This window comes from Oryctolagus cuniculus, chromosome 9, assembly GCF_051225735.1.
Source record: "Oryctolagus cuniculus isolate XC-2025 breed Fujian yellow rabbit chromosome 9, ASM5122573v1, whole genome shotgun sequence".
Taxonomy (NCBI): domain Eukaryota; kingdom Metazoa; phylum Chordata; class Mammalia; order Lagomorpha; family Leporidae; genus Oryctolagus; species Oryctolagus cuniculus.
Window position 1 is genome coordinate 113,055,783 of NC_142875.1, and position 11,966 is coordinate 113,067,748.

The window sequence follows — 11,966 nt, forward strand, 5'->3', positions numbered from 1 at the left end:
AAGAAACTCTGAAAGCTCTGCTCTGACTTTAAGGGAGGGTCTCCTGATGAGGCTGTGGGATACAGTATGGGGACCCAGATAACTCACAGTGATCCAGTAAGAGGCATGGGAAGGAGAGATGTTAGTATAATGGTGATTCTGAAAGCTCATGTAAAATGGAATTAAGAGATGAGTTTATTTTGGTGCAAAAACTTTGAATCCATGCAGTGTTTTTACAATATACATTTTCCATTAACTTTTTTTGAAACCTCATATTATTGATTTTCAATATTTTACACTAAAATAAAGTTATCTTTAAATACCATTTTCCAAATCTTTTGAAATACCTTCATAAATATCCCAACATTTTTCTTCTCCCATTCTCTGCTCTCTTGTTATTGCTTCCCATTGGCTAAATCTACCTGGAAGTCAGAGGACAAAGAATCCCACTGCTGGGGCCGGCGCTGTGGTGTAGTAGGTTAACCTCCGCCTGTGGTACTCGCATCCCATATGGGCACCAGTTTGAGTCCCAGCTGCTCCACTTCTGATACAGCTCTCTGCTAAAGGCCTGGGAAAACAGTGGAAGACAACCCAAGTGCCTGGGCCCCTGCGCCCATGTGAGAGATCTGGAAGAAGCTCATGGCTCCTGGCTTCAGATCGGCCCAGCTTCGGCTGTTGTATCAAACCAGCAGATGGAATACCTCTCTCTTTCTTTCCCTCTTTCTGTCTGTAACTCTGCTCCTCAAATAAATAAATAAATCTTAAAAAAAAAATGAATCCTACTGATGCAATCATTAACTTTCACCTCCTACAGCAAAGATTAGTTGCAGAAAAGGAGAGAGGGGATGTGAAGTGCCAAAGGCAAGATCCCTCCTGGGAAAGCAGTAGAATCAAAAAACAGATGATATCTGTTAGTCAGCAACTTAGCCATACCTATGTGAGAGGTCTTCAAACGCTTCATGGAAAATGTGTTGTGAAAAATAATACATGGGTTTCGTACTTTTTTTGCACCAAAATAGACTTATCTTTTAATATATCTCTTTACACAAACTGTTTTTAAAGATTTATTCATTTATTTCAAAGGCTGAGTTACAGATAAAGAGGGAGACACACACCCATACCCACACCCACACCCACAAACACAATGAGAGAGAGAGAGAGAGAGAGAGAGAGAGAGAGAGAGAGAATCTCCTATCATCTGGTTCACTCCCGAAACTATCACAATGGCTGGGGCTGGACCAGGCTGAAACCAGGAGCCTGGAATTCCATCCAGATCTCCCTCTTGGGTAGCAGGGGCTCAAGCACTTGGGTCATGTTCCACTGCTTCCCCAAGCACATAGCAGGAAGCTGGATCGCAGGTGGAGTAGATGGGATGCCGTCAGCAGGCATGAGTGTCACAGGCAGTGGCTTAATCTGCACAAGGATGCTAGCCCCTCCATGAGCTTTGCAAAGTCCCCATGGATGTTTACAACCTTTAAAAGTGATTGTCAGCCCTTAAGTCATTCGAATCTGGCTGAAAAGTCCATGAGAGCATTTCAGGCATGGAAAGCCAAGACACTGTGACAAAAAATGATCTACACAAAGGATCTCTGTTGAGTAGGATCCCAGTGGAAAGAAAAGGCCATCAAAGAAGGATGTACTCTTCTCTGAAGGGAGGAGAGAAATTCCACTCTGCATATGACCCTGTCTAAATACTGATGGAGTTTGTGGACTTAAAAGGCTTCCATAGCCTTGGCAGCTCATGACAAGAGCCTCGGGTGATCACTGACATCATAAATAAGAGTGTCAATTGTTAAATCAACAACAGGAGTCACTGTGCACTTGCTCCCCATGTAGGACCTCTGTCCTTAATGAGTTGTACTATAAGAATTAACAGTAAAACTTGTCTTCAGACAATACTTTATACTTTGTCTGGGTGCAAACTGTTGAAATCTTTACTTAGTACAGAGTTGGTCTTCTGTATATAAAGATAATTAAAAATGAATCTTAATGAAGAATGGGATGGGAGAGGGAGTAGGAGGTGGGACTGGAGTGGGGGTAGGAGTGCAGGTATGGAGGGAGGAAGCACTGTATTCCAAAAGCTGTACCTGGGGCTGGCGCTGTGGCATAGTGGGTAAAGCCACTGCCTGCTGTCGCTCCCCCTCTTCGTGGAGGAACGACACAGGACCCTGCGCTGTTCTTTCGTCCGCTCGGCCCTCCCCGGGTTTGCTGCTGGTTCTTCCCGGGTTGGCTACTATCCCTTCCACCTCCGTGGAAGGGCGGTTCCCCCTGGCCGCTTTCCCCACTTCCGCAGGGGAGCGGCACACCGCCGGCCGGCTCTTCTCGGGGGCTGCACAGGTGTTCCTCTTAGATGTTCCCCTTAGATGTTCCTGGTGCATGTTGTCTCTCTCCTCCTTTATAGTCCTCCTCCGCCAATCCCAACTCGGCTGCCCACACGCCGAGTACGCTGCTCTCCTCCAATCAGGAGCAAGTCCTGCTGTTTATTGGTTGAACTGGAGGCAGCTGGGTAGAAGCTGTTTTCTTCTCTCCCAGCACCATATTGTGGGAGAGCAGGTGCATAGAATAAGTCTTAATTCCAGTAACTCAGTCCAGTCCGGATTGCTCCCCACAGATCCCCCTTTCTTTTTATTTTTTGGCGTTGATACGCGCCTGTCTTCGGTGTCCCGCGGCACACACTCTGCTCTACTTGCTAGAGTTGCCACAGGTTCTTACAAGTCCTATCAATCAGGCAAACCGAATCCGGGTCATCTCTTCGCCATGTTGTGAGGAGGTTTTTAGGCGCTGATGCGTGCCTGTGTTCGGTGACCTGCGGCTCATACTTTGGTCGAGCCGCCTGCTGGCGCTTACCGCCTTACTAATCAGGCAGACCGAATCCAAGCCTTCTAATTGCCATGTTGAGGGGAGGCCTTTCTATTTCTCTATTTCTCTATCTCCGGGCATTCCTATTTCTCCCATTTTACTTCTATCTTCCAGCATTCCTATTTCTCTCATTTTACTTCTAAACTTCTGTTTCTCTTATCCCCGCAGCTTCCCGCTCTCATTTTACTTCTAAACTTCTGTTTCTCTTATCCCCGCGGCCTCCCGGCTGCGCCCGCCCCGAGGCTGCTTCTCGGCAGCTTTCCGGCTCTGAGCCGCTTCAGCCCGTGCCTCTCTCATCTGCGCGGCTTCGCGGCTCTGCGCGGCTCGGCTTTGCGCGCACACTCCGCGGTCTCCGCGCTAGCCCCGCGTTCCCTATGTACTTGAGCCCCGCACGCTCTGTCTGCGCGCGGCAGCCTCCGCGAGTCACACAGCGTAGCTTACGTGTCCGCCACTAGCATTCAATCTAAGTTCCCCGGGCTAGCCTGGCGAATTCAACCCAGCTCACGTTTCCGCCCCACGATCTGGCTTCCCGTCCTTTGCTCCCCGGGCTAATCAGACGGATCCCAACCAGGCTTACGTTTCCGCTTCTGGTTTTAACTTTTCGCCCCCTATTCCCGGGCTAACTTGAGAATCCCAAAGTGGCTTTCGTTTCTGCCTCGGCCTGCCCCCCGCGGCTTCAATTTCCCTAACATTTTTCTCTACCCGGTATGTTTCCCTAAGCTTTCTTCCAACAATACTCCTCCCTCATTTCTCCTGGCCTCTCCCCACAGTCCGCATCCGAGTCTGTTTGTTCTAGCTTTCACTTTCGCTTTCGACCTTAGAGATTTCTCCCAGCCTCCCCCCGTAGTCCGTATCCGAGTCTATGCCTAGGCTTTCAATAGCTTCTTCCGGCACCCTTTTCGTCCGGCTTTTCCCTAGGCTGTTTGCTAGTCTCTCTCTCCGATATTTTCCCAGTTCTTCCCGTTTCTTCCCTCCTAAGTTTCCTATCCGTCCTAGGTTTCCTATCCGAGTCACGGCACCATTATGTCGCTCCCCGTCTTCGTGGGGGAACGACACAAGACCCTGCCTAGGCTTCATATCCGAGTCACAGCACCATTATGTCGCTCCCCCTCTTCGTGGAGGAATGACACAGGACCCTGCGCTGTTCTTTCGTCCGCTCGGCCCTCCCCGGGTTTGCTGCTGGTTCTTCCCGGGTTGGCTACTATCCCTTCCACCTCCGTGGAAGGGCGGTTCCCCCTGGCCGCTTTCCCCACTTCCGCAGGGGAGCGGCACACCGCCGGCCGGCTCTTCTCGGGGGCTGCACAGGTGTTCCTCTTAGATGTTCCCCTTAGATGTTCCTGGTGCATGTTGTCTCTCTCCTCCTTTATAGTCCTCCTCCGCCAATCCCAACTCGGCTGCCCACACGCCGAGTACGCTGCTCTCCTCCAATCAGGAGCAAGTCCTGCTGTTTATTGGTTGAACTGGAGGCAGCTGGGTAGAAGCTGTTTTCTTCTCTCCCAGCGCCATATTGTGGGAGAGCAGATGCATAGAATAAGTCTTAATTCCAGTAACTCAGTCCAGTCCGGATTGCTCCCCACACCTGCAGTGCCGACATCCCATGTGGGTGCCGGTTCAAGACTTGGCTGCTCCACTTCTGACTCAGCTCTTTGCTATGGCCTGAGAAAGCAGTAGAAGATGGCACAAGCCCTGGGCCCCTGTACCCATGTGGGAGACCTGGAAGAAGCTCCTGGCTCCTGGCTCCAAATCGGCACAGCTCTGGCCATTGTGGCCAACTGGGGAGTGAACCAGCGGATGGAAGACTTCTCTCTCTCTCTCTCTCTCTCTCCTTCTCTGTGTAACTCTGACTTTCAAATAAAATAAATAAATCTTTAAAAAAAACCACAAACCTATGAAATTTGTATTTATTAAATAAAAGCTTTCTAAAAAAAAGTGATTCTGATGCAGATCACTGGAGCAGAGGAAGGGCAGTGTCAAATAGGAAGAACACAATGGACAAAAGAGAGCAATAGCAGAGGAAACAATTTATCACAAAAGTTTAGAATTTGGAGAACTTAAAAACCACTGGACACCTCCCTCATGATAATCATCATCAAGGATCTCTTGCTAAAAGTATACTAAACTTTGGCCTTACTCGAGATTCTGATTAAGAATTTCCAGTGGATGGGGCAGGTGTTTCATGTAGTGGTTAAGATAGAGGCCTGTGTCCCACATTGGAGTGCCTGTGTTCTAGCCCTGGCTCTAATCTGATACGTGATGATTCAGACCCTGGGAGGTAGCAGGTGATAGTACAAGTAGTTGGACCACTACTCTCCCACCAAGTGGGAGATCTGGTCTGAGTTCCTAGCTCCTGGTTTTGATCTGGCCCAGCCAGGGTACACATTAGCAAGAAGATAGATTTGAAGGTGGAGACAGGACTCTTTCCCAGGCACTCAGATATGGGGTGTGGGTGTACCAAGCAGTGGCTTAACCTGCTGTGTCATAAGTCCTGCCTTATCATCAATTCCAGGTCTTATTAAGTTTTTGAAATATCTTTGTGTGAGGCTGAACTATCATCATTATTGCCAAGGGCTGACCTGTCATTGCCTCATACAGCCACCCTCCCCCTGTAGCTCTTGTCATCACTTGCTGTTCTCAGCTGCTTTTTCTGAATTGTGTGTGTGTGTGTGGAGACTGGGGAGGGAGAGAGCCCTGATCTCAGCAGGTGAGGCAGGGACTTTTTTTAATGCTCTACCCTTTTTTGCTTTCCTGTTATCTGGTAGAATTTGAGATTGATTTTGCCCATGATCTAGGCATAATCCCCATTTGAGTGAGCTCAGTAATACCACAGTCAGAAACAGTATCTAGGATAACTGTGTGCTGTGTAAACTAGTATGGTGCTTCTTTGCAGCTCTCAGTGAATTTGCCCTTCCATACACTTCATGGGGGCAGAGTGAGATGGATAAAAACTGAAATTTAAAAGCAAGGATCATAGTTGATTATCAACTTAAAATCACAATCCAGAGGCCTGTTTTCTGTTTGGTTCTGCTACAAAGTACCTAATAGATAATCAGCTAATTTGCTTTCCTTCTTTGGACTCATTTGAGAATACAACAACAATCTTGGGCTAAATGATCTCCAAGGTCCCACTAAACATAAAATTATAAAAATCATAAATCTCAATAATTTCAAACCTGAACAAACTGTTCCCTTATGACCAGAAGCCCTAAGGCACAAAGCCTCTGTTTTGAGTTCCTTGCAAAATGAAGTTTAATCACTGTTCACATTGTCTCTAGGCCATTGATGAAGTCAAATGGTAGGTAGTACTGCCACCTGCTGTAGTGAGCAAGTGCTTCACCACTTAGGAGACATTTCTATCATGAGACAGAAATCCATACAGCCAGTCCTGAATTTGTTCCCATTCTCTGCCCAATTTAAACTCTTGTAGTGCTTGGCTATGGAAAGGTTATATATGCAAAGGATAGATTATAAGGGTACAAAAGTGCACATGGTACAAAATAACTCTCATTTCCTCCCCTTTGTAGTGTTTTAAGATTTAGGTCATATAGAACTTACATATTTCTTCTTAATTAATTTCCATTATAAATAACACTGTATTTGATATTGGTTATTGTTTGCATATATGTAAGTTATCAACATTTCTAGGTTAATTTCATGCCTAGATGATTTAATGAGTTCTTAATTATTTTACATAATTTTTAATTTGGATAGACTAGATATGCTATTATGTATTAATGATTTTTATTTTGCTATACTAGTACATTATTTGAAGATGAATTTAAAATAAAAATACAGGGGCCGGCGCCGTGCCGCATTAGGCTAATCCTCCGCCTGCGGCGCCCGCATCCCATATGGGTGCCGGTTCTAGTCCCGGTTGCTCCTCTTTCAGTCCATCTCTCTGCTCTGGCCTGGGAAAGCAGTGGAGGATGGCCCAAGTGCTTGGCCCCCTGCACTCACATGGGAGACCAGGAGGAAGCATCTGGCTCCTGGCTTCGGATGGGCACAGCTCCAGCTGTTGCAGCCACTTGGGGAGTGAACCAATGGAAGGAAGACCTTTCTCTCTGTCTCTCTCACTGTAACTCTGACTGTCAAATAAATAAAATCTTTTTTAAAAAGAAAAGAAAAGAAAAATATTAATTTAAGGTTTGACTTATTTTTTTTTAAATATACCATCACACGAAACAGCTACATTGGTTTATCAAAAGCTACAGTTTGTCATTGTAGCTCAGCTGGTTAAGCCGCTGCCAGTGATGCTGGCATTCCATATGGGTGGCAGTTCACATCCTGGCTGCCCCACTTCTGATCCAGCTCCCAGGAAGTGCACCCAGGAAAGCAGAGGAAGATGGTGCAACTACTTGAACTCCTGCTACCCACATGGGAGACCCAAATGGAGTTTCAGAACCCTGGCTTTCACCTGGCCCAACGCAGGATGTTGTGGGCATTTGGAGAGTGAACCAGCAGATTAAAAATTCTCTCTCTACTCTCTCTTTCAAATAAATAAATAAACGTATGTCTTTTTAAAAAAGAAAGCTGCAATATCTGTTTATAAATACCAGATCAAGTAAAATGCTAACACAGGCCAGAATAAGTTATCAAAATAATCTGGTACCAAAAATTATTTACCTGTGTTTTCTAATCCTCTCATTTTGAGATTATTTCCTATGTCCAAATGATATCATGGTAGAAAATGTGAGACACAAAGAAAGTAATAGAATAAGAAAAAGAAGAAAATAGTAGTTTAATTCTTTCAATTCAATAAACCTTCCAGCTGATTTTTTTTTTTTTTTTTTTGACAGGCAGGAGTGGACAGTGAGAGAGAGAGACAGAGAGAGAAAGGTCTTCCTTTGCCGTTGGTTCACCCTCCAATGGCCGCCGCTGCAGCCGGCGCACCGCGCTGATCCGATGGCAGGAGCCAGGATCCAGGTGCTTTTCCTGGTCTCCCATGGGGTGCAGGGCCCAAGCACCTGGGCCATCCTCCACTGCACTCCCTGGCCATAGCAGAGAGCTGGCCTGGAAGAGGGGCAACCGGGACAGAATCCGGCGCCCCGACCGGGACTAGAACCCGGTGTGCCGGCGCCGCAAGGTGGAGGATTAGCCTATTGAGCCACGGCGCCGGCCTCCAGCTGATATTTTTGAGTCCTATTAAGGTTGAGACCAATGATAAGCGATAAAACATTGATACATTCAACAGATACTTATGATTAAATAATGTAATTGCAAGATTGTAGTGGTATTTATAAGATACACAAATCAGTATGGGGATGTACTGCATTAATAAAATGGAGGATCAACTTATGAGATCATCTCAATAAATGCAGAAAAAGCACTGGACAAAACCCAACATCCCTTTATGATAAAAGTACTCAATAAGTGAGGTATAGAAAGGAACATACCTCAACAGAAAAAAAGTTATGTATGACAAGACACGGCTAACTTTATATTCAGTGGCAAAAAGCTGACAATTTTCCCTCTAAAATCAAGAATAAGATAAGAATGCACAATTTTACCACTTCCATTCAAAATAGCACTGGAAGTCCTGGTTAAAACAAACAGGAAAAAGAAATAAAAGGCATCTAAATTGGAATGGAAGAAGTAAAACTCTGCAAATGATATAATATTATATAAAGAGACTTCAGAACATTCTTGGAAAATAAACTATGAAAGAACTACGCACACATTTCAGAATTTTTGAATTCCCCTTTAAGTTTTTGAAAACCCTTTGTGTGTATGGATTTTAATTTTTGCACTCAAATAAACTGATTTTTTAATTTCATTTTCCACATACTTTTTGAAGTACCCTCCTATGTTCCCTTTCTTCCTGAAAGTCATGCAACTTCCTAAGAAGTGCCAATTAGACGCACCTACTGGCACTTTGCTTGTATTTTTTACTAGTTTAGTAGAATTCTATTGCCCATGTTTCTGAGAATCAAAATGTGTTATATGAGACTTTTATTTCTATGAAAGGCTGTAAGGATTTACAGCATATTAGCTCTTGTATTTAGTTTTATAACATACTGTCTAGAGAAAGAAGGTCATTGAGGATAATTAGTAGTGGGATTAATTCACAAGGTTTCTAGTTTGGTGCTTTTTGTGTCTGCTATTCACTATTTCAAACAGCACCATTGAGAATGCTTTGGGAAATGTTGTAGTGACCAGGTTTGTCTCAGAATCTGATCTTGGAGCAAGTGGTTGGTAAACACTTAAGATGCTGCTTGAAATGCCCACATGCACCATCAGAATGCCTGAGTTCAAGTGCCCTACTCCCAGTTCCAGATTCCAGTTAACATGCATCCTGAGAGGTTGCAGTGATGGCCCAAGTAATTGGACCACTGCCATCCATGTAGTTGACTTGGATTGAGTTCCAGATTCCTGACTTTGGCTTGGCCCAGCCTCAGCCATTGTGGGTTTCTGGCAAGTGGAGCAGTGGATGTAAGATCTCTCTTCCTCTCTTTCTGTCTCTCTGCATTTCCAATAAATAAAAGTAAATAAAGAAAAAACAGAAGAGACCCACTGATCTGGCCAATGTCTCAATACTTTAATCATGCTCATGTTTACTTTTGTGATCTTACATATCTGCTCTTTGAACATCTCCCAGATAATGCTCAGAGAGGGAATGACATCTTCTATACTCACAAAGCAACTAGGTATGGGTGATGAACAAGAACTCGGAAGAAAATTGACTCCTTGCTTAAAGCTTCAGCTCCTGCTATGGATTTTCCCAAGTTCTCCAGAAAGTAACCCTTTCAATAAATATATGTGAATGTGCACATGAATATCTGCATATACAAATAAAACAGGTATATTATGTATGAAGGCACTTCAAAAAGTTTATGGAAAATGGAATTTCAAAATGAGTTGATTTTCATGCCAAAATAAAAAATCCTGTATGATTTTTTCACGAAATACATTGTCCATGAATATTTCGAAGATTCCTTAAATATATGTGTGTATATGTACATATATGTGTATATGTATATATGGTATACATATATGTGTGTAAATGTGTACCTTCTGAGATAGGTGGTAGAAAAATTATTGTGTAAAGGAAAGAAAAAATAGTATTTATTTAACAAATTTTGTGACTATGACTTATATTAGTCTCATTTAGTCCTGAGGATAACAATGCAGATATGAGTTATTAATACCACTTTATATAATGGAAGAATCAGACTTAGATTAAAATAGCAGAGCAATGATTAAAATACTAGTCTTGAAACATCAGTTTAGAAATCTCTTTTAATAATGCCCATTATTTGTATAAGATTAAAAAAGACTTAAACTTAAGTTAAATAACAAAGTATAAATTATCAATTACATGGAAATACAAAAAATAATACTGTTAGCAGATAATCAAAGAATAAGATATGTATGGCCTTAGTTAAAATATACTATCTCTGCTTAATGTTTAGAGAAATTTATATATACTTACTAATTTAATAAATATTTTTAGTATCAATTCTAAAATTTTTTATTTTTGAGAGACAGGCAGATGAAAATAGAGAGTGCTTCTATCTGTGGGTTCACTCACTCACCAAATGAGTGAAAGGGCCAGGAAAGCTGAAAGTGGGAAGCTGGGAACATAGTCCAGGTCTCTGGCTACAACCCAGTTACTTGCCATCATCACTGCTAGAAGGTTTATAGGGAGCATGAGCTGGCCAACAGCTTGATTTCAGATTCGTCTACTCTTCAGAACAGTAATGATTGAAGTCAGTTTGTGGTATGTTGTTACGGAAGCCCTAGGAAGCTAATGACTGTGTTAGGTCCCTAAAGGGATACTGAGACTAATGATTGAATCATTTTCCAAATACACTTAGTGCCAGTTGTTCCAGGTAATCTGCTAACTGTTGGAGACATCATAAGGAACAAAACATACATGGTCTCTGCCTTCAACTCCAGTTAGAGAGACACGTATTAAACAGAGTTGAGGTCTATAATTATTTGTGGAACATAAAGCTGTAACTGTGTATAATAGGAAAGAACCAAGAAGATGACCAGAACAGATATCCTCAAAGACATGACAGTTGAAGTGAGATGTAAAGGAAAAGTGTAATATCCTAGATGATGAGGTAGAAAGTGTGGTGGTACAGGTCAGGTATTTGCACTAGTGTTTAAAAGACCAGGAAAGATGCCCACATTCCACATCATTGTGCCTGAGTTTAGGTCCTGGCTCTGGCTTCTGACTCCAAATTCCTGTTAAATGTGTGCTCTGGGAGGCAGCTGTGAAGCCTTAAGTTATTGTGTTTCTACAACCCACGTGGAAGACCTGGAACACCTAGCTTTGGATCCCTGGTCTGTGGGGATTTGGGGAGTAAACCAGTGGATGCAAGTTCTCTGACTCTCTGCCTCTCAGGTAAATAAATAAAAATTAAAAAGTGTGGTGTGGGCCAGCGCCGCGGCTCACTAGGCTAATCCTCCGCCTAGCAGCGCCGGCACACCGGGTTCTAGTCCCGGTTGGGGCGCCGGATTCTGTCCCGGTTGCCCCTCTTCCAGGCCAGCTCTCTGCTGTGGCCAGGGAGTGCAGTGGAGGATGGCCCAGGTGCTTGGGCCCTGCACCCCATGGGAGACCAGGAAAAGCACCTGGCTCCTGGCTCCTGCCATCGGATCAGCGCGGTGCGCCGGCCACAGCGCGCCGGCCGTGGCGGCCATTGGAGGGTGAACCAACGGCAAAGGAAGACCTTTCTCCCTGTCTCTCTCTCTCACTGTCCACTCTGCCTGTCAAAAAAAAAAAAAAAAAAAAAAAAAAAAAAAAAGTGTGGTGTGTATGGTACTACACCAAACAGAGAGAAAAGCACTTTCAAAGGCCCAAGGAAAGAAGGAATTGGGCAAGTTTAAGGAATTGAACAAAGATAGTGAAGCAAAAGTGCAAAGAAGAGGGAGCACATGGCAAGATGAGACTGGAGAGACAGAGAGGGTTCAAGTGTGCCTCTTTGGCCATGCCCAGATTCTGACATTTATTAATCCACTGTAAGAGCATGGAAGAGAAAGTCAAGGTAAACACATTTAGTCCAAAAAAAGCAGCTAATGGCTGAGAGTGGGTTTATATGACAGTTCCTCCTAGATTCCTCCCATTTAGATTGTCCTGAGTCTTGAGACCCAGGGAAGAGAGCAAATCAAAGACTTAGTTGCTGAAA